At 36.1% G+C, this 24711-nt stretch overlaps 1 protein-coding gene and 2 long non-coding RNA genes across 3 annotated transcripts in view; 2 read left to right on the top strand and 1 right to left on the bottom strand.

Moving 5' to 3' along the window:
- Positions 1 to 5884, top strand: part of LOC138402812 (uncharacterized) — a 154120-nt gene extending 148236 nt beyond the window's left edge. The window contains exon 2 of the long non-coding RNA XR_011237163.1: positions 5118 to 5884. This is a non-coding gene — a long non-coding RNA (uncharacterized lncRNA). The remainder of the gene's footprint in view (positions 1 to 5117) is intronic.
- Positions 5159 to 7289, bottom strand: LOC138402811 (uncharacterized). Its single transcript, XR_011237162.1, has 2 exons — positions 6788 to 7289; positions 5159 to 5490 (listed from the first exon to the last, which is right to left on the bottom strand). It is a non-coding gene; the product is annotated as an uncharacterized lncRNA (long non-coding RNA).
- A 3310-nt stretch (positions 7290 to 10599) lies between these two features.
- LOC117984976 (hexuronate transporter) overlaps positions 10600 to 24711 on the top strand; it is a 50249-nt gene continuing 36137 nt past the window's right edge. The window contains exon 1 of the mRNA XM_069500665.1: positions 10600 to 10830. The gene's annotated coding sequence lies outside the window, so the exon portion shown is untranslated. The remainder of the gene's footprint in view (positions 10831 to 24711) is intronic.

Here is a 24711-nt window from a genome sequence, read left to right as displayed (position 1 = left end):
CGAGGCTTCTTTTAGAATGGAGCGAGATCTAACTGCGGCGCTTGTCCCTAATATATTAAGTGAATATATTATATTGCCCTTAATATATTATTACGTAAATGTGAAATCAGCCGTGAGAACGCATGCGATGCGAATATGGAAATAACAATTTCATCGTGAAAATAGTGAGAGAAGCGAGCACAATTTTTTTTTAATACTACATAAATATAGAAAAGTATAGAAAGGACTACAAAATATATTTAACCTTTTTTTAATGGATGGACGGTTGAGGTACGGAACCCTAAAAGTGACTGAAAATACAGAAGATGGCGCCATACCATACCATATTAATTTTTTCTTCAAAAAAATTATAGCCAGGTGTCAATCTGGATGATGTAAGGATTCTAACGATATCCCATTGATCCAAATCTGTTCAGCTTCAGACATTTAGAAGTAATGTTAAAGGAACTCACATACCTTTACCTACCCAACCCTGGAAAATATTACACTCCTTTTTTGGGACATCGCGTCATGTAAAAAATAGAATAGATAGTGCAGCATGCTAGGTCAAGTAGACAGTGAACTTATTAAGAAAGAATAAAATGGTAAAAACATGCGGAAGGTGATACGTGAAAGTGATTTAAATGACCCTGACCTTCGAACCGCGGAGATTTGATTGACAATTACCTACGCCCCTTTGATTTTGTCAAATAAATAATTTATCGTTGTATTTTTTTTCAATTTTAATTAGTAGGATAAACCTGAACCTGTCGGTTTTTATCAATTTATTGAATTAGGTAATTAGCTGTTAAATCTAAATGAAAAATCTGTTAAGTACTTATTCTTCGCCTTTCTAAAGGTAGCCAGTCTACTTTTGTGAAAAAGTTCGTAACGACTCAACCACATCTGCGGCTCGATTGCGGTAGGAAGAATGACAGTTGACAGCTATAATCGCATTCACCTCTGATTGGTTGACGCTCGCTCACTATTGGCTACAATGCTTTGTTGCAACAACAATACCACGAATTCAGCCAATCACAACAATTGCGATTGCAATGATGATTGATGCAGGTTTTCCGCAATCGAGCTGCTGAACTAATAACAATAAATAAGTACGTATTTGTAAAACGATATCAGGTATTTGCAGGATATCTAACCATAATAATTATTGTTTGCCGTTTAGTAAAATTGCTATAAAATTAATTGGTTGCCTTTCACAGTGTTTTAATTATAAAAATCCGATCTAATAAAAAGTCGAGCAATTTCACAGCCATTTGAGGCGATACATATAGAAATACTAGCTTATTCCCGCGACTTCATCCGCGTGGACTACGCGAATTTCAAACCCCTATTTTACCCTCTTAGGGGTTGAATTTTCAGAAATCCTTTCTTAACAGATGTCTGCGTCATATACTAGCTATCCAAATCCAAATTTCAGCCCGATAGTTTGAGCTGTGCGTTAATAGATCAGGCAGCCAGTTAGTCAGTCAGTCAGTGAGTCAGTGGGTCAGTCAGCTTTTCCTTTTATACAATATATAAAGATCGTGATGTACCTATAGGTACCTATAGGTAACCTTTGAGTATTTATTAGGTACCTACACTATGATCAATGATGTCCGCAACTTCAGCTGCGAGGATTTAAGTTTTTAACGTGGGACGTCTTTTTGATTTTTCGGGATAAGTAATATTTTGCCCGTCTCCAGGATGCAAATATCAAATACCTAGGATGTCCACAAATTAAATTAAATTAAGTTAAATTAAAAATATATATATATATTCAATTCAACTTTACAAATACCTCCACTTTTGAATCGTCAAATGCTACCACTGGTTCCGAATGCCTTTTCGTTTGTGAATTCATTCACATGGATTTAGGTATTTTAAGAATAGCGCGGGAACGCTTTGATTTTCAGGAATAAATTAATAATAGCCGAGATGCCACCTATCCCTAACTTTCTTCAAAATAGGTTAAGCGGATGGGCGGACCGTTAAAAGCTTGCAGATAGATAGAGAGACAGGCAGACACGCCAGCTTACAGCCAATGAGATCTTTCCGCTGCGATAACTTTTCGCACCTAATGTAGAAAAAAATTTCATTTATCATAGGTATGACAGATTTATTTTAATTACTTGTAACTCTTGTAACGATATAGATAACAATAAAATGTAATTGTTCATAAGGCCGTATTGTTATAGCAATCGGAAGTTCTAGTTTCCTATTTAGTACCTACCTTCAAAGGTTCTACAACGCCCTATATGTTTTACTGTTGGCATATTGAGAGCAATCAGATTTAATTGTACAATAGAGCCTCAATAGCTCAACCGGTATAAAGGAGTGGACTGAAAACCGAAAGGTCGACGGTTCAAATCCCGCCCGTTGCACTATTGTCGTACCTACCTACTCCTAGCACAAGCCTGACGCTTAGTTGGAGAGGAAAGGGGAATATTAGAAAAAAAACTAGCAGCCCGCCCCGACTTCGCACGGGTAACTAATTACAATTTTCGTAGGGATTTCTAATTTTTTGAAAACAAAATATAGTCTAAGTATGTCTCTTAGGAATAATGTAGCTTTCCTCTGGTGAAAGAACTTTCAAAATCGGTTCAGTAGTTCCAGAGATTACTTCCTACAAAAAAAACATACAAACTTTACGATTAGTAAGTATAGATTGCTTTGATCTTGTCTCTGGATGACAGAATACATAGAGTTATTTGTTATTTATATTTTTCGTACAAGAAATAACACTTTTTTAATTTTATTTTTTTATGGCGCACAACTGTGGGGTAGTGCATGTGACTCCAGCCTCAACATATTACAGAGAATGCAAAATATAATTTTACGTTCGATCGCTAACACGCCGTGGTTTATAACAAATGAAGAACTCCATTAGAACCTGAACGTAATATCAATAAAGGAGGAAGTTCGGGGGCTAGCGAAACGCTACAAAGAACGGCTTCTGATGCATCCGAATCCACTAGCCACCAGGCTCTTAATCGAGGACTACCCGAGACACCTAAAGAGGAAATGTATTCTCGACCTCGCTTCTTGATAGGCAATAAAGAGTTGAGTGCTAGCTCCTAAAGAGGAGCAGCCGCTACAAAACAATATCCTACACCTGATTTGCTAAAAGTTCTCGGACTGATCGCAAAATCACAAAATTTAAAAAAAAAAATTTTTTTGATGTCCTAACCACAACTTCACGGTTTTGCGGAATTTTTGATAGTATATTATACTTCTTCGTAAACCAATACTGAAATACACAGATTTAATTACGCGCAGGTACACGGTTTTCCCAATGACAATAATTTATATAAGGAAAAGGCAAAGTTTGTCGTAGGCTTTAAAAATTGATCTCTTCATTTATTTATGGAATTTTTGTCTGCTACTTTTTTGTTATTATTTGGTGGTAGGTCAAAGTAGTTATATGCATATGGAAGCCTGCAATTACAGTTAGCTGGCAAGAAATATTGTACATCGACCTTAGAATGAGGTTTCGGATTTATAGAGCGTCGTTTCTGTCACTATATAGTAAGTAGATTAGGTACCTAATATTTTAAAAGTTTCTATGGCAAATAATATGTGCCAAGCAAACAGACCAGTTTAATAAAATGATCTTATCTGAATAACCATGGAATAACCTTACGTCTGAGTGTATTCTTTACGACCTTCTGCTTTGCTTAAACATTCCTTTGGTACGAATATGATCTATGATCTATCCTCTTATAAAAAGCAAAACACCATCAGTTGAACCTTTGGAGACTTTCATCAGATGCCGAGGTTAATATAGGTACGCGCGGCAATGAATTTTTTTTATTTTTTTTATAAAGAATATTAGCCATATTAAATGACTAATATTCCCCTTTCCTCTCCAATTTGAGCGTCAGGCTTGTGCCAGGAGTAGGTACGACAATAGTGCAACGGGCGGGATTTGAACCGTCGACCTTTTTTGTTGCAACTGTGCATTTTAAACCTTATGTGAAAGAGTGTCTGACCGGAGTTGATTGTCATTTCAAAAAAATTGGTCAAGCGCATGATAGGTAGTAAAGAGGATTTATATTCGCTTTCAAAATTTCACGACAAGCCGGGGCAGACTATCTAGAATCTAGATCACAATCTGATAATATCCAGAAAATTTTGAGCTAAGCTAGTGCATAAGTACGTTGCTTATTTTTGCCCCATGCCTACCACTTGTCTGGCACTCCCATATCAAATGCACGCCCAACGAGGGTTCCGTACTACAGTCGTATTTTTTCGACATTTTGCGCGATAATTCAAAAACTATGATCCATAAAAATCTGTTTTAGAATGCACAGGTGAAAACACACCTTTCATATGATACCTCACTTGATATAGTTATCTGACTTCGAGAATTGAAAATACTAATTATTAGTTCATAACCACATTTTTTTTGTGTGATGTAACCACAAATTCACAGTTTTCAGATTTTTCCCCGAATGTCTGTTATAAGACCTACCTACCTGCTAAATTTCATGATTCTAGGTCAACGGGAAGTACCCTGTAGGTTTCTTGACAGACCGACAGACAGACAGACAGACAGACAACAAAGTGATCTTATAAGAGTTCCGTTTTTCGTTTTGAGGTACTGAACCCTAAACAGACAACCTTCAATAATCACAGGAAAAATTACTATTTTAAGTACCTAATACCTACTTAGGTACTTACGTAACTGTCTAACAATTTTCGATCAAATGACACTAAGTAAACTTTTTGTTAAATAAAATTAAAAAAATAATTGAACTAAACGTCGCGGTAGCTGGCTGTCACGTATCTCCATTGATGTTGTAAAATTAAATAACAATAAAGTGGAATGAGATGTCTTCCTTTAAAAAAAACGGCTCTATTATAATATCAACTAAGTACCTACCAATGTTTTTATATGTTACAAAAAACTTTATAAAATGTAGAGTTCAAAGATACCTACTTACCTACATAACACTTAAATTATATAAAAACATCTCATACTCCATTATCCATACTTTTTGTATTATAAATGCGAAAGTGTGTCTGTCTGTTTGTCTGCTAGCCTTTCACGGCCCATCCGTTCCCTGGATTAACACATAGGCTACTTTTTATCCCGGAAAATCAAACTCAAAAGAACCAAGAAGTTCGAATTAAACTAGCGGCACGCTATGATGGCCGGTTTGACGTTTGTCCGCTCATGAAGTTCCGTATTAATTGATAACGACTTTGAAGGAAATAATTGTATTACTTTATTGACGATAGTGATGTGCAGAGATTCATAAATTTTATCGAATGTAGTTTTAGGTTTAGGACTCAAAATTTATTTATTAAATTGATTTCTTAAATGTATACAAGTGTAGAAAAATCAGTTTGCACCATTTAAGGGGTGAATGTACTTGTGAATATGAACAATTTTCACTATGTGGACAAACCTCTGAAATCGCAAAAAAATATCAATAAATTTTTAAAAATGGAATCTAATACGATCGTCACATAGGATCGCTGGCTAGCACAACTACTACCTCCGGCAAACTCGCGTCAATGCTCAATGCAAAACAAAGCAGTTTCGAATTGACGTTGCTTCGAAAAGTATAAACTGTCAGTGCAATGCGATTGTGATATAGTTTTGACCTGGCTTTGGATTTCAAATATTGATACTGCATTACTGTTGACCCTTGCTCGTTAATTTGGACTCTGTTCAAGCCCTTTGTTGTGGATTTCGTCGATATGACCGAACGTACGCAGAGAACTGTTCTAAATAGTCAGACACGTGAGTTCCTAATACGCCTTCGTAACTATTTCGATCGTGAAGCTCAAAATGGAGGGCCAATTTTACCTATAACGTCAGTGGTTGAACGCGTAGCTGATGCGCTTAATATTGGACAACGAACTGTTAGACGGATAACTAAAAAAAAATATGGCGAGACTGGCACAGAAGAAAATAAACTTCACACACCAAAAAAGAGAAAACGAGCAAAACCAGTCGTAGGCATCGATAGCTTTGATGCCGATGCTATCCGAAGACATGTTTACGGCTACTATTTACAGAAGGAGTATCCAACAAGAAAAAAGTTGGTGCATTCACTGAAGGAAGCTGGATTATTCTTCGGTGGGGAAAGTTCTTTAACGAAGATTTTGAAGACCATTGGATTTCGATACAAAAAATGTAACAAACGCAAAATATTGATGGAAAGATTTGATATAGCGATGGCAAGGTATACTTTTTTACGGCAAGTGAAAGAAATCAAAAATTGGCAAAATGTTGTGTTCTTGGATGAAACATGGCTTAATGCTAACCATACTGTAGGCCGTTCTTGGAACGATGACACAGCAGCATCTACTTCCAAAGTTCCTGTAGGAAAAGGATCGCGACTTATAATTTGTCACGCCGGAACCATCAACGGGTTTGTCGAAGGTTCTCTCATGGCTTTTGCGTCAAAAACCACTGGAGACTATCATGAAGACATGAATGGAGAAAAGTTTACTGAATGGTTTACCTCAATGTTGTGTAGCCTCCCTGAACCATCTATTATAATTATGGACAACGCCCCATACCACTCGATGCAAATTGACAAGCCACCTGCCCAATCCCAAAAGAAAGCTGATATCGTCGCATGGCTTCGTAAAAATGGCGTAGATGCAAACATGAATATGTTAAAAGCGGAATTAGTACGTCTTTTAAAAGAAAACAAACCAACCAAGATCCGATACGTCATTGACGAAATAGCATTAGAACATGGGCACAGAGTTATACGGTTACCGCCTTACCATTGTGAGTATAATGCGATTGAGTTGGTGTGGGCTCAAATTAAGGGATATGCTGCAAGACACAATACAGAACCCCCATTTACCACAAAAAAAATGCTAAAATTATTAGAAGAAGCTTGTGAACATGTGACTAAAGGAGACTGGGAAAAGGTTGTGAATAGAACTGTTAAATTAATAAGGGAAGATTATGAAAGAGATGTGAAAATAGATAATATTATAGAAAACGAACATATAATTATTAATGTATGTGATGATAGCAGTGACGACAGTGAAAATAGTAGTATGGACGAATCTGATTAATTATGGCCTTTTGTGGCACCTTTTTCGGTATCTTTTGTATTCATATGTTTCTTGTGTGCATATAAAGTATGTATATTCATTTTCGTTCAAATATTCAGTTCGTTCAAATAAATTAAATAAACATATACATTTTTGTTTTATTAAACCTATTTAATCAGGTACAAAAACAAAACTTAATTGTTTTTTGTTCGAGAATAAATTGACATTCCACATCACTATTGTAATGTGTCAAACCGGCCATCATAGCGTGCCGCTAGTGTAGTGTTAAAAAGTACATAAGTGCAGCGTTTGTGTAATAGTGCTTGTGCTACTTTATTTTTCTAGGTCACAAGAACATAGTGAACTGTAAGTACGTGTTAGAATAAACTAAGGACAGTTATTGGACTGTAAATTAGATTTAAATATTAATCATAAGTAGAAGTTTAAGCTAGAATAATATTACTTACTAGCCCATAGGCTAGGTGGTATTAGTAATAAAGCTGCCATTTTATAATGGTGCTTTATGGTAGGAAAAAAAAAAAACTCGCTTTAACGGTGAAGGAAAACATCGTGAGGAAACCTGCATGTCTGAGAGTTCTCCATAATGTTCTCAAAGGTGTGTGAAGTCTGGACTATGGACTATGGCCAAATCCTTTTCACACTGAGAGGAGACTGGTGCTCTGTAGTGAGCCAGCTATATGTTGATCATAATAATGATGATGATCCATTGAAGATTCTCTATTATATTTGGGTGACCAAAACCCTAATACAACCTTGCTGTGTAACACGGTTGTCGTTAGTCTTCGTACAATCATTACTTAGTCGGCTTTTTGCAATGCTTGAGAGCTCCCGATGCCTTGCATATAACATTATGGCAGTTCCGGAAAGGTAGGAGGTTTAGTCCGTATGTCACCGAAAACACCTCAGTGAAAACGAGCATAATCAATAGACTGATATCCGTGAGGATTTCTTCCTACCTAGTGTTAGGCGGGATAAACCTTGATGTCTATTCTACTCTGTGGATGACTCTACAGGGTAGCTATGTGGTGACGGAATTGTAGACTCTATGACAATTTGTTGAAAGTGTAAAGTCGCTTGTGCTCGATTGTAAATCTAAATACATAAAAGGAAAATGTGACTGACTGACTGATCTATGAACGCACAGCTCAAATTACTGGACGGATCGGGCTAAAATTTGGCATGCAGATAGCTGTTACGACGTAGACATCCGCTAAGAAAGGATTTTAGAAAATTCAACCCCTAAAGGGGTGAAATAGGGGGTTGTGTAGTCCACGCGGGCGAAATATAAGCTCGAGCATAAGCTAGTTATTAAATAAGTGAACTATTAAATAAAAGCCTATTAAGTAAATCAAAGTGGTTTTACATCTAATACTAGATAAAAAAAACTTGAGTAGTGAAAACTGGAGACGGATTGTCGCCATTATTATATCGCTTGCATAGTTAGCTATTACTTATCCTTATAATTTCAATAAGCTACCTTCATAATAATAATAATTAATTATTATTATTATGCAGCTAATTTGCGTTGAGCATAATAATCAATTGCGCATTTTTTCACCATCTAGGTCTCATTAATATTCACCGAGGACTTTACAAGTTTTGTTATAAAGTAGCGTTAATTATTTAATTGATGGAATTGTTGTAGTTATTGAACAATGTACGCTGCGATAAATGGGCAATTATTATTATCACAGTTACAATAAAAAAAATTAATTAATACGTTATGACTGACGCATTTACTTATATACATTACATTACAAGTTATACCATTGGTATTAGAACATGGGATTTCTCCTATGTATCCGGCGGTAATATAATTTTATCTTTATTTATATGATACTATCAAAGCTCTAACTACGGTAAATACTAGAATTTTCCAGTAAAACTAACGATTTACCAAAACTTAAAGGTTTTCACCATTAAGTCCGAACTGCTCTTTGGTATTGAGTAAATGCTGGTGAAAAGGCCTAAATGAACGATTACAATTATTTATTAATTTCGGCCTTTCCCCAGCATTCACTCGGTACATCCTAGGTACATCCTATCCTCAGAGACACGCCAAAGCCCGAATAATAACGAAACCAGAACGACACTTGAGCACCTCGACGCCACACAGTCTTATCTGTGCTACCCCTAGAGTTTGTGGAAATCGTGGATGAACTACTCTCATGAATTTTATATCTTTCGTCTTACATTCATCAACGAGGACAGATTCTGTAAAGAGAAAACTTATTACTTATAAGATTTTTACTGGTAGGTTGGTAGAATGAGATCCCTCCTTATCTTGCTCTATGGCTTTCAGTAGTGCCACACCAGAAAATCTTACGTGTAGACTTCAACACAATCCTGTTGCCAATAAAAACCACGTACTTATAGTAAAATTGTTTCCGTAGACGACATTGGTAGCTTTTTATCGAAGTAGGTTAAATTAACATTAAATCTTGTCTATAATGATTGGCGTGTTGTATTAATAAATATTAACTATAAAACGTATTCTAAGTTGTAAAATAATTACTTGTCCCGGTCGTTAATCACTTGAAGGCAGCTTACAATTTGCTCCTTGAAATGAAACGAAGCTTGTTATAGTAGCTATAAGATTATTTCACAAAAATCCAGGACCATTGCCATTTTAACGTAGAGGCTACTTTTATTATGCCAAGACCCAAGACAAGCTAAATTTTTTGATGAAACTTGTAAATTTTCGTTTATATAATAAAGGATATCTAAATATATAAAAGATAAAGCTGCCTGACTGACTGACTGATTGACTGACTGACTGACTAATATGATCAATGCACCGTTCAAACTACTGGACGCACCGGGCTGAAATTTGGCATGCAGATAGCTACCTATAATTATGACGTAGACATCCGCTAAGAAAGGATTTTTTTAAAATTCAACTCCTAAGGGCGTACAATAGAAATTCTAAATTTGTGTAGTCCACGCGAACATCACGGGCATAAGCTAAGTCATTAATATGCATAAAAATAGAAGCATCATCATATTGTTTTTCACAATAATCTACGTTTAAATGAATTATTTTCATAGTCTAAGACAGAGCAAAGCAGAGGGAAGGCATGGGTATAAATTTTAATTTGTACCTACGCCCTAAATAATCTCTATCGAATTAAATGTAGTCATCACATCCGCATCTTGTCAAGTATGGTGGACTATGGCATAAACTCTTGTCATTCTGAGAGAAGACGCCTACGCATTACGGGTTGCGATGATGATGATGAGTTATTATTATAATGTAATTAATGTTATTATAGAGATGAAGTTTCGATCAAATTCACAGAATAGGATAATATAGGAAAAATAGCTACACAGTTTTTTTGTAAACGCACAGCCTCTTTTGCTAAACACAAAATACGCAGTGTTTCACAGAAAAACATGAAAGCTCTTCTTAATTACAAGGCGACATGTAGCAAGGAAAACACTTCGCTCAATTTAAATTCTCAGAAAAAGTGTATGAGGGTTGAATAAATTTCTTTACTAGATCTAATTACATTCAATGAACGCAAACTGAAACCTTCAAGGTTTGCAAAACCAACTCCTGAGTTAGTTGTGGACGTGCGGCAGACCTTAAAGCACGCGCAATCAACCTAGTAAATACTAATAAAGTATTTTAGAGGTTGTATTGTCATAAAACGACAATTTATTAACTTAGTTGTCAGCTTTTATTAATCGAAGTTCGAATTTATTGAAGTCGAGATCGACATTTTTAAATTCCGCGCGCTTTTTTTGGCGGTATTTAGTTGTGTTGCTAGAGTTGGTGATTATATTGTGACCGGCAGTCTGAGGGTAAGATTTTTTTCAAATAATTATTATTTTTATGATAAGTATAGGTACCTACTAGGTAGTTTGGTACACACTGATGAATAGAATAGAATAGATTTTCATTCAAATATTTTTTTACAAGTGCCTTTGAATCGTCAAAATACCACTTGCATGATGCATTGTTTTATATTTATTTTTTATTCATGTAAACGCAAGTAGTAAGAGTAGGTAGTATCATCTAATAGTTCTTAGCATAAAAGGTACAATAATTATTATTATTACTAGCTGGCCCAGCCTGTCTTTGCTCGGATGGAATTTCTGAAATTCTTTGCTACGTATAGACTATAGATCTACCACTACATTCGAATAAAAGATAAATGACTCATCATTATCAACGTCATCTGGCTAAATCTCACACACACACACACACACACACACACACACACACACACACACACACACACACACACACACACACACACAAATACACACACACACACACCACAGTCTCTAAACTAAACTCTAAATCTAGTGCTACCTTTTTCCGCAGGGTGCATTATGAAATATACCTACGTACCTATATACCTAATATCACGGAGTCAGTCAATTTCTCCTTTTATATCCTCTATATTACAATTATATAAAATGATAAGCTGTCTGACTGACTGACTGATCTATGGAACGCACAGTTGTCAAAGAGTTGCCAAAGGACACAGAATTTTTAAATCCACGCAAAGTAGTCGTGGAGTAAAGCTAGTTTTTAATTAAAATAAAAATGGCATATAAAGTAACAAATTAGGTAATTAGGTATTATCAGTAGGTATTCTAAGCACCGGAACAAATGACAATAGTAGGAAGTACAACAATGACTTGTGCGTATAGAAAAGATCATTCGGTGTCGCATGGATGTCGCACAACAACAATGGCGGAATCATGGCTAAGTTAAAGGTTACATATAGAAAAACCGACTTCAATAACCACCAACACTAAAAAAAAAAAATTAATTTATTACCCGTATATTATGTATACAAGAGTTATTGTAGTTCTATAGTAATATTTTTTGGAGCCGGTGCCAATTAGCCGCACAAACCGTCTATCTACTCTTCATAGTGTTTTGCGACTCCACATTGGCACAGACTCCAAAAAATATACAAACATACAAAAAGACATACATTTGAATTGAGAACCTCCTCCTTTTTTCAAGTCGGTTAAAAATATACTATGCCTGGTTAAAACCCTACTGTTTACAAAGCTATTACACTGATCGCGAGCAATTTACTCTTATTAATAATTGAGGAGTTCCGTTCTCCATCTCCGAAGATATTCATCAGATCTTTACCAAATTAAAATGGGACCACCTCGGAAGTATGTCCTACAAAACAAAAAAAGAATCATCAAAATCGGTTCATAATTGACGGAGTAATATAGCAGCAGCAGCGGAGCAGTCTATAGAAATCGTTAATTATGGGTAGTAAATTGGTATTAATGGTTTAAATAATTATGATTACAACTTGTAATCTATATATATAAAAGGAGAAGGTGACTGACTGACTGACTGATTGACTGACTGACTGACTGTTCTATCAACGCACAGCTCAAACTACTGGACGGATCGCGCTGAAATTCGGCATGCAGATAGCTATTATGACGTAGGCGTCCGCTAAGAAAGGATTTTGCAAAATTCAACCCCTAAAGGGGTAAAATAGGGATTTGAAGTTTGTATGAAAGTCTGTCAGTTTTGCGAAATTTTGCAATTAACACTAATCTATATATTATATAATATATATCTATATATATAGTGGTTTAAAATTTGTGTAGTCCACGCGGACGAAGTCGCGGGCATAAGCTAATAAAAAATAAACAAATATCATAATAAATTAAAGTTGCCTATTTAAAATAATGTTTACGGAAACAGGACAAGCCTAAAAGGGTTTAATGTCCATGACGTTACCTAATTTATAGCATTAAAACACACGTTTAAAACAAAACCGTAAATTTAGTTCCAAAGTCTAACTTGTACCTTATGTAATAAAGGTATATACACTCGTAGCTAAACGGAGACACGATATCATTTGCCCAAAATTACTTGTTAAACTGCCTTATCAATAAACAAAACCGACCGAGTGCGAATCACACTCGCGCACCGAAGGTTCCATACTTTTTTCGACATTTCGGCACGATAAATAAAAATCTATTTAAGAATGTACAGGTAAAGCCCTTTCATATGATACCCTACTTAGTATAGTAAACTAATCTTACTTTGAAAGTTGAAAATACTAATTATTTTTTTATGAACACATTTAATTTTTTTTGTAGTGTAACCACCAATTCACGGTTTTCGGATTTTTCCCCTTATGTGTGCTATAAGACCTACCTACCTGTCAAATTTCATTATTCTAGGTCAACGGGAAGTACCTACCTCATAGGTTTCTTGACAGACACGACAGACAGACAGACTGACAACGAAGTGATCCTATAAGGGAGCCTTTTTTCCTTTTGAGGTACGGAACCCTAAAAGTGGACTAAAATAACTAAGTTAAAAACCCTTTAAGAATCTGACGTAGTCCCATATCATATCTTTTTCTTGTAAATATGATGTTATATCAAGCTTTTGATAGTCATGCCAGAAAGTACTCGGCACCTGTAACCACTCTATTCCGTGCCTGCAGGTTGCAGCGGGTGGCTTTGCCTTCATTAGTCTTGATCCTAATCACTGAATATTGTTATTATTTACCAAGGTATTAGGGCAATTTAAATAAGGCACCTTATTAATCTCTTCTGTGGTCCTAATCATGCAAATTGACTCAAATATCTTGAAATTAATAATCTTTTTGTCTAAACAAAATAGTGGTTGCTAAAGTCAATGCAAAAGGTCAATACATTTTTAAGCATTATTTTTAGTAGATAATAATTGCCAAAACAGCTGAAAATTCTTAAACTTACTATCTCTTAGCTTCCATTCATTGTATGATACTTAAAGGCCTTTTTCTGTAATGCGCTGATTGAAGCCTTAAGTTTTTAAAAAGCATAAAAATAAATAAATTACTTCTAGCTGAATGACGCGCACCCTTTGCTCCAGTGGAGGGAAAAAACCAATAAGCGTAGTCATGTGTACAAAGACCTTGGCGGTAAAAAATAATAGAGTTGGTTTTTTCCCAATGGATTCTGGATAAGTTTTTTTTATGCTTTTTGATTGCCGGGCATGATTGTGCTATATATCATGCGAAAACGGTTTTATTCCAAGACTATTGAAACCAGCTTTTTTGTAAAAATGTTAACAGTAGCTGACATTCCAACTAAGTATATAATATTTTAACTCATTTCGTTTTAAGAGTGCTCTCATGGTCGCTTCAAGTCGAGCGTGAGCGCATGCTGTACAATCAACATGCTTACTGAAAAGTGGGATGGAGTATGTTTAAATAACGTAAATCAACTTATCATTTTGAAAACTAATTCATATTTTTCAACAAAACTATAATGCTATCTGTCCCGGCTTTACTCACGTGTGTAGTCGACGTTAGCCCACGTGCGTCCCGCAGTCAAAACCGCGGCGCGTGCGCGGACGGACTCCCTTGAAAAAGGACCCCGTATGGGTTCGAAACTAGTCGGGCTAACGTCGACTACACACGTGAGTAAAGCCGGGACAGATAGTATTTATAATGGAAATCACTCACGGTAGTTTAAACGCTAAACTACTTAATGCATAGAATTTGAGAACTCAATCGCCATATTTGCTCTGTGTCAATTATTATTGTTATGTCAAAAGTACGGTTTACGCTTATTATTATTTTTTACATTTAACGCAAAGCTGCCTCAAAATTTGGCCTAATCTTAGATATTATTTCAAGAGTAAACTTTCAAACTAAATATAATTTTATTTATTCTATCTATTTTTATTATTATTAACGGGCATAAATAATGAAGGGATAAATCGATAATAATTGGCTCAATTTTAGATCTAGAACAAAAAGCAATAGAATAATTTAATAGGTATGTTTGTACGGAGAAGTTCGTATGAAATGTAACCTTCAGGAGTAGATATAAATGTATGAATATTATAAGGAGTACACATAAGGCCTACATTTTTGCCCTTCACTCTTGAGCATTTTTTATAACATGTCTAAAACCCTTTTGTGGGAATCCTGCGTTGGGCTCGACAAACCGGACTAACATCCTGTCTAAATGAAACACCCGCAGGGCGATTGTCTAAAACCTGCATCAATCATTATTACAATCTCAATTGTTCTGATTGGCTGAATTTGTGCGATTCTTGTTGCAACAATGCATTGTGGCCAATAGTGAGCGAGCATTAACCAATCAGAGATGATTGCGATCGTGACATTGTAGCTGTCAAACAACCGCGGTAGGGCCACTGTTAAAAACCAAGAAGCATTTTGAATATTATTTTGAAAAAAAATCTACTATGATTTTTAATATAATATATTTTTTTTCAAAATAATCTGGCCAACCACTTTGCAAGTTATTTCAAATTATTTTATGACATCAATTTCCCGCCATTTGGGATAGTCGGTTTCTTTCTGACTTCAGTGGAAGTCTATCGGTTGTCTATGATGATGATGATGATTATAAATGCAAAAATGTGTTTGTTTGTTAGTTTGTCCTTTAATCACTTCGCAACGGAGTAGCGGATCGACGTGATTTTCCGCATGGATCTAATTAAAGACCCTGGAGAAGTGACATAATCTACTTTTTGCCCCAGATAATCAAAAAGTTCCCACGAGATTTTGAGAACCTAAATCCACACGGACGAAGTTACGGCCATCTGCTAATAGTTTTATAAGCTTTCGAAAAAATTCGTATTTTAAAAACAAAGGACCTTTCCCAACTTTATCTATACATCTAAATATTATCTAGTCTTGTATAGATTGGCATTGACGGGGTGAGAGGTGTTTTGTTCGCCGCTCCACCACTCCACTAGGGTCAATATCCGTAACAATACTGCATTCGTACTAAATGATGGTATGCAGTGCGGAGACAGTAAAGCCACGACATTATTAAATATATTTCGACGCTAATATTTTTCTAATCCCTTTCCTTACTTCGTAGCACTCTCGTAGCACTCGTAGCATATTATAATATTTTAGTGTTTAATAACTTTATTTCTTTGAGTTCGGAGTTTTTGGATATATAATATTTATGGGTAATAGATTAGATTAAATACATAAATACTTAATAACCTACTTATTAATTTTCGTCCATTTATTATATGATATTAATTTTTATTCGTGCGTGTGGACATACAAGTATATATTTTTTAATCTTGTTGACACCTTGTAAATTCCTCTAACCTGTCTACGAAATTTCTTGTGAATGGTTTTTGGGTTTCATATAATCTATTTTTTTTTTTTTTAATTTAATAAAAATAAAATTGGATAGATTGAGTCTAAAATCTAAGTAAGCATACAAAAACCTACCAAACACAACATAATGGTAGGTTATTAAGATTTTACTATAGCATCTGATATAACTAGTAGATATAAATATAAAGTTACCTTGTTAGATGTAAAATTTGAAGCCTCTTACTAATGTTACCCGTACTCATTGTTATAGCACTGTGCCTATGGCTCAATGCCTTCTACCTTTCAAGTGTGATCTCTGGACGCTTACGTTGGCATATACAAGTTGTTAAGTTGTAATAATTATTTAAATTGATTAAAAGTTATTAGTGCACAATTCTATTTTATTTACACATAAAATCATTAGGTTATGGGCCCAGAAAGCCCTGGATAGTAGAATCAAAGTGAACATTGTCGGGAACATAACCTCGCGTCAACGTGTGCCACGCCCCCACAACTTTTATTATAAGTTTTCACAAAAATGTCTTCGGCTAATCCACTCACATTGGTTGATACAATTGATAACGTACACATTCAAGTAGCGAAGACAGCCAAAGAGGTCTGGGATAAATTATCACGTGCCATTGACGACTCCGGGCTGACACGCCGAGTAGGTCTGCTGCGTGACTTGTGCACTACGACACTTGACCGATGCCAAAATGTAAAGGAATACGTAAGCAAGATCATCACGACAGCTCATAAGCTAAGAAATATAGGCTTAAAAGTGGATAATGAGTGGTTGGGAACATCGCTACTCTCCGGTCTGCCTGAATACTATAAGCCTATGATGATAGCAAATGAGAGCTCAGGTATGCAAATATCGGCAGACTCAGTAAAGTCTAAACTTTTGCAAGATGTCAGAGGTGCTTAGAGGTAAGCAATGACAAAGTTTTAGTCTTAGATGTCTTTTATGTGCCGAAATTTCATACAAATTTACTATCAGTAAGTCAAATCACAATGGTGGCCAAGTAACATTTTGTAATTTGCTATTTTATTATTTCTGTGTGTTATTTTGAATAACTAAAATAAGAAAGTGGCAACTGCCAGCTTAATCAACAACATGCACCGGCTGAATACCCCTAAGGGCTATGCATGCATGTCTGACGTTGACAAGCAAGACACTTACCTGTGGCACCATTTAATTATTCATGTGGCCAAGTAACATTTTGTAATTTGCTATTTTATTATTTCCGAGTGTTATTTTGAATAACTAAAATAAGAGAGTGGCAACGGCCAGCTTAATCAACAACATGCACCGGCTGAATACCCCTAAGGGCTATGCATGCATGTCTGACGTTGACAAGCAAGATAATTACCTGTGGCACCAACGGATGGGTCATTTGAACTTAAATAGTCTGAAAAAAAATGAAAGAAAAATCTTACCTGTTATGAGTTCAGGAGAAATATGCTTAGAGGTTAGCAATGACAAAGGTGAAGGAAACAAAATTTTATTTAAAGATGTCTTGTATGTGCCGGAACCTGCTACAAATTTACTATCAGTAAGTCAAATAATTATGGTGGCCAAGTAATATTTAATAATAAGGACTGTGTTATTTTGAATAGCCAAAATAAGAGAGTGGCAACAGCCAGCTTAATCAACAACATGCACCGGCTGAATACCCCTAAGGGCTATGCATGCATGTCTGAAGTTGACGAGCAAGATACTTACCTGTGGCACCATTTAATGAGTCATTTGAACTTAAATAGTCTGGAAAAGACGAAAGAAAATACAGTAGGTGTTTGCTTATCAGAAAAGAAAGTTAGTTTTGCATGTGCAACATGCAAGGAAGGAAAGCAAACATGACTATCATACACTCAGATGTCTGTGGTCCTATGGAAACCAAATCACTGGGTGGTAGTAAATATTTCTTAACATTTTTGGATGTAATCTAAGAAGATTTTTGTCAATTTAAATGAAATAAAACACAAGTTGTAGAAAAAGTAAAGGAATTCAGAAATCAAGTAGAAAACCAGTTAAATCATCGGATCAAAATACTGAAAACGTTTGGATGTAAAGCTATGGTTCACTTACCTAAAGAAAAACTAAAGAAATGGGATTCTAAAGCTCAGAAGATGATTTTCATTGGATATTGTGATAATACCAAAGGTTACAGGTTTATTGTACCCAACTCCAAGACCGTGATTAAAAGTAGAGATGCTACTTTCCTAGAATCTACTGTCAAAATAAATTATGTGCCCGTGGAGTTGAATGCAACAGAAACTTACCAGAAGAGTGATTCTTGTGATAGTGAAGAGGATCCCTCGGACAGCTCGCAAGACACAGTTACTGAAAATAAATCGGAAAGCGAGTACTTACCTGATGAAAGTAGTGAGTCTAGTATAGAGTCTCCGCTGGTTTCACACATTACATTGAGACCTAGAAATAAAATAAGTACCAGGAAACCAGAGAATACTTACCTGTGCTACAGTGAAGATGTTTTATTCTGTACAGCTCCTGAAACATAATAGTGATGCATTGAGTTCAAGCGATGCAGATAAATGGAGAAAATCTATCAGTGAAGAACTTGAGGCTCATGAGAAGAACGAAACCTGGACATTGGTAGAAAAACCATCAGACACCAAGGTAATTGGATGTAAATGGGTCTTCTGAATCAAAGAGGAGCCAATGGGTCCACACTTCAAGTCACGACTTTGTGCCAAAGGTTATGCACAAACTGAAGGTATAGATTACAAGGAAACTTTTGCTCCGACAGTCAGGTATGACTCAATCCGTTTATTATTGTCTTTAGCTGTTGAATATAATCTAGAAATTATTCAATTGGATGTTAAAACTGCTTTTCTCTATGGAGAATTAGAAGAGAATATATTTATGTCTCCACCAGTAGGTCTAACCTGCAAAAGTAACATGTGGGCTTGTCAATAGCAAAGCCGACCAATGTGTTTATATGGGCAATGTAAATGGAACAAAATGCTATTTATGTTTATATGTGGATGACGGCCTATTGTTTTCTACGAATAAGTCTGTATTAAATCAGCTTATCAGTGACTTGCAAACAATTTTTGAAATAAAAACAAGCTCAGTTAGTAATTTTGTCGGAATGCAAATAGAGAAATGCAAGAAATACTGGGTTACTGAGATGCAGACTATGCCAATGATGTTGACACCAGATGCTCAATCACGGGCTATGTATTCATAAAGAACGGAGCAGCAGTAACTTGGTCCAGCCAACGTCAGCAAACTGTAGCTCTATCGACAACAGAGGCTGAATTCATGGCAGCCTGTGCAGCTACCAAAGAAGCCATTTGAACAGTTATTAAGTGATATTGGTGAATATAAACAACAGACATTGTGCCTAAATTTAGATAATCAGAGTGCTGTAAGTGTTATAAGAAATGCTAATCTTCATAAAAGATGCAAACACATCGATATTAAGTATCATTTTGTAAAAGAAAAGTAATATGATAAAGTAATTGAATTAAAGTATGTTTGCAGTAGTAATCAGTAGGTACGCTGATATCTTTACTAAAGCTTTGAGTAGAGACAAGTTTAGATTGTTAAGAGAAAAGATTGGCTTGGTAACACTTAATACTTAAAATTTTAAATGTGTCATTCTGTTGTTTAATTTTTGTTACAGTTTATTTTGTTGTTTAAGGCTTAAATTTAGTGGGAGTGTTAGATGTAAAATTTGAAGCCTCTTACTAATGTTACCCGTACTCATTGTTATAGCACTGTGCCTATGGCTCAATGCCTTCTACCTTTCAAGTGTGATCTCTGGACGCTTACGTTGGCATATACAAGTTGTTAAGTTGTAATAATTATTTAAATTGATTAAAAGTTATTAGTGCACAATTCTATTTTATTTACACATAAAATCATTATATAAAGTCTATAATTTTTATATTTTCTACAGTATATTAGAAATCACGTCATGCATTGCCAGACACATTGGTGCAACCCTTTGCCAGAGACTTTTAAAGTTTAATAAATTATTAACAATTAACGGTGCCTGGCGACGGTTTCCCTGTCTGTTTCCAATAGGTATATGTGTTTTCCCAATGCATTTTTGAAATCTGAATCCACGGGTTATGATCAATGAAATTGATAAAATAATGAAAAAAGGTGGAAGTTGTATAAAATCTAGTAGCCCATCAAATATTTAAAGCAAACTCTAGTCATACATAATATTATAAGTTACTGGTATAAAAGAAATAACGTGTATAATAAGTTGCGAAACCTTAAAAAATTTAAGAATCATCTTTTCACCCAAAATCCTTTCCAGGCATAACAAAGTGTATAGATATAAATCAAGTTAAACGATTCTGATAAAATATGGGCATTCATAATAAGCGCGGTATATCGCGATCATAATTCATTGGAATAATGAAATTTGGAAAAAAGTAAAAAAGTTCAATCTCTTCCTTCGTCGGATGGGAGGAAACTGAGCACAGAGAGGTGTTAATAACGTCTATTTTAGACCTTTTGCTTTTGTAAATCTTAATTATGAGCATAAAGCCTGAAATAGATTATCTGTCGCGGCTGACGGACGCGGCTGACAGCCGTGCCTTATAGGTACGTGGATAAACATAGTACACTGAACTGTGCAAACTATCGGAAGTAAGTCGCGGACGTAACTTAGCGCTCGGACGTCGGAGAGATACTCCCCATCGCGTCCCTATTGACTGTGCACACCTATCAGTCGCGTCCGTCAGCCGCGTCCGACAATTTTTTCAAGCTTTATTTAACAACGCGCCCCATAGTTTGTTTCCGGCTTAATAAGCTTGCTATGTCATGTTCGTGAGTTTGCTGGGCAAAACCTGTGTGCGGTTGTGCGGGGCGTTCCCTCCCGATTACCATCTCAACTTGTCGCGTACTATACCTACTTCATTCTTAGCATCTCCTGTATTGGTGGTACCCTGTAACCCAATCAAGCAGGAATAGCGTAAATTTGTAGAGCACCGTCTCTGTCGTTGAGACCGACAAACGTCATATAGGTATGGTGACAGGGACATCGCTCTACAAAGTCGAAATGTCAGTCTAAAAGCCGATGTAGGTACAATGTACATTACATTGTACCGATGTACAATGTAGTACATTATTCTGCGTACTGTATTACTCTGCTCATGATATTTTATCACACAATAAAATGACAATTTATACGATATACGCTAATTATTATCTGTACCCGTAGTATAAGATTTTACGTCTCACCAAACGTTGCTAGAATTCGAGATCGAAACACTTGCGTTATAGTAAACTGGATCTTAACTGCCTTGTTTTAAAGCTCAAGTTTGTCTACACATCTATAGCCAGAAACATTGCGAAATTAAATCAGTGGCATTGAATTTTTACTTCAATTCAAGGCTCTTTAGGTCCATTTTACTTTGATGTTATTGTGTTTCGACTCTCGAATTCTAGCAACGTTTGGTGAGACGTAAATCTCTATACTACGGGTACTGCATGATAATTTCATTGTAGCTTCGCATTTTTATTCGCAATAATGAAGGGATTGGGGGTGCTTAATAAGATGCTCGAGAGGAGGGTTCTCGAAACGTCGAGGGCTTGCATACGATTATCACAATTAGGGCGTCCATTCGCTGGGAGATGAAAAAATACACGAGCGTTTTACAAATCAATGCAGACTTTGAAAATGAAATTACTATTGACGAAATGATTATTAATACGTGTTTTAAATAAATAAAATGTGATGTTACTGAAATGTTAATAAGATATTCAAGTAAGAATAAGTTTCATCGGTCTTGTTCACAAATTCAAAGTCGCTCAGCGAGCTATGGACAGTTAGGAGTTTCCCTGAAGGATAAGATTCGAAATGAGGAGATCCGCAGGAGAACCAAGGTCACTGACATAGCCCAACTATTAGCAAGCTGACTGCTGAAGTGGCAGTGGGCAGGTCATGCCTGTCGTAGAGGCGATGGCCGTCGTATAAGTATACTGAGTAGGTATAAAAAACTTACCATAAAAATCCATGCCTACTAATTTAAGCCTCGCGACCTTGCCAGCTAATTTGTATCGTCATAACGTGTCAAGGATCAAATTCATTGCTCGGTTTTCTATTAACCAAGTATGTATTATAATAATAACTTTATATTCCATATTTCATAGGTTGAGTTAAATCAGTTCTATGGAACGTGATTTCTTAAATGCTAATGCGCGTGGCCGCCATTTTAGTGACTTCAGCACTAGACTGAAGTTTCGAGCTGATGTTATATTTTTACTTAAATATACGTCAAATGACGTCAAAATGACGTCATTTTGATGTTAATGAGATATGGTTCCAGCGCAATAGCAATTTGCGGGACTTATACATTTAATTATTTTGGCAAGGCCGAGGAGGTGCAGACGATTTGCAGTAAATCACTATGCAAATGTATTTTGAGGTAATAAAAACTCTTGAGCGTATAATTTGCTAAAAATAGAGTATCTCGGTCGTGTACATCCGTTGTGAAGAATGATTTGCATTTTCAACTAAGTACTTTACTGATACAGTGACTTTGCTTGCATGCAAACATCATTATCACATCATCATGATCACCCATCACCGGCTCACTACTGAGCGCAGGTCTCCTCTCAGAGTGAGAAGGGATTTGGCCATAGTCTACCACGCTGGCCATGTGCGGATTGGTAAACTTCACACACCTTTGAGAACATTATGGAGAACTCTCAGGCATGCAGGTTTCCTCACGATGTTTTCCTTCACCGTTAAAGCAAATGATATTTAATTAATTAAAACGCACATAACTCCGAAAGTTAGAGGTGCGTATCCGGGATCGAACCCCCGACCTCCGATAGAAGGCGGACGTCCTAACCACTAGGCTATCACAGCTTATGCAAACATGATCGTACTTTATACGGATAAATTATCTCATGATTTATTGCTTAGACTAGCTTATGCTCGCGCCTTCGTCCGCGTAGACTACACAAATTTCAAACCCCTATTCCCCCTTAAGGGTCGAATTTTCAGAAATCCTTTCTTAGCGGATGTCTACGTCATAATAGCTACCTGCATGCCAAATTTTAGCCCGATCCGTCCAGTAGTTTGAGCTGTGCGTTGATAGATCAGTCAGTCAGTCAGTCACCTTTTCCTTTATATATTTAGACAGTATAATCCATACTTATATTATAAATGCAAAAGTGTGTCTTTCTGTCTGTCTGTGTGTCTGCGCTAGGTTTTGGCAGCCCAACCGTTCAACCGATTTTGACGAAATTTGGTACAGTGTTAGCTTAGATCCCGGGGACGGACATAAGCTTTTTTATTCCGGAAAATTGAAGTATTCCCATAAGACTTAGAAAAAAACCTAAATCCACGCGGGTGAAGTCGCAACTAGTTTTTAAATAGGTAATTGTAACTCCGAAAGGTTAGAGGTGCGTGCCCGGATTGAACCCCGACCTCCCGAATAGAAGCAGACGCCTTAACCACTAGGTTATCACCGCTTTATATATAGGATAGATAGGATATGGGCCCTTAATCCTACTATATGCGTATTGATATCGAGTATCAACCTAGATTAACAAAATTAAAAACGACGTCACAACCACCGATCAAAGGCCAATTAATACTATGTTACGATACAGTTATCATGACTAACAGCTTAGTCTAAATATAAAAAAGGAAAGCTGACTGACTGACTAACTGTTCTATCACAGCTTAACTACTGGACTGATCGGGCTGAAATTTGGCATGCATATAGCTATAGTATGATGTTTGATATCCGCTAAGAAAGGATTTGAAAGTTCCTAAGAACGAAGTCGCGAGCATGCTATATAGTATAAGTATGCCATGCGTAGATAAATAGAAAATTTTAGTCTTCGATCCGTAAACTTTTGAACTAGATGTTAAAGGAAGGGTACGTATACCTACTCCGCGCGTAATATAATGGCGCGTTTGTTTGACAAACGCAGCCAGTCAACAAACATGTTTGACAAACACGCCGTCAATCAAATTTGTCAAACACATAGTTTGTTTGACAAAAACGTCCGCAGACTATCAAATAATTTGACAAACATGGTTTGACCGTACAGGGTACTTAAGATAAGGGTGGACCCATTGCGCTTCTTCTGCCGATTTGTCATGTGTCATTACAGCGGGCGTAAAAAGCCTATAAAAATTCATCTCGTAAAAGAATTTCAGTAAAAAACCTACAAAACGTCAAAACGATAAAGATGCATCTAAATTGCGGGCAATTTTCGAATTGTTGAGTACTTATGATCTTTAGCGAGTGGCCTGTAATTATTGTCGAACGCGAGTTTTTCGACAATTTAACTTATCTCAAAAACGGCCATTACCCTAATTTGGTCTCAGAGTCTGTATGGACCATTAAGTCGTATCCAAGGCTGTGTACAAGTAAACGCTTATAGCTTGGAACTTCGAACCTTGGAATGTTTAGGACGTGTGCATATACAACAATTATTATGAAGGCACGATTTTCATTGACCTCAAAACAGTGATTTATCGCAGAACTGCGATACTCGTGTATGGCGATTTCAACACTAAATAATAATTTAAGGCCTATACCAAATTTTACAGAACGGGTCGGGATAATGAATAGATTTTAATAACCCAAGGTTTGA

The sequence above is a fragment of the Maniola hyperantus genome, chromosome 9 (assembly GCF_902806685.2).
Source record: "Maniola hyperantus chromosome 9, iAphHyp1.2, whole genome shotgun sequence".
NCBI classification, from domain to species: Eukaryota; Metazoa; Arthropoda; class Insecta; order Lepidoptera; family Nymphalidae; genus Maniola; species Maniola hyperantus.
Note: the sequence above shows the minus strand (reverse complement) of the source record. Positions and strands in the feature narration are given on the sequence as shown.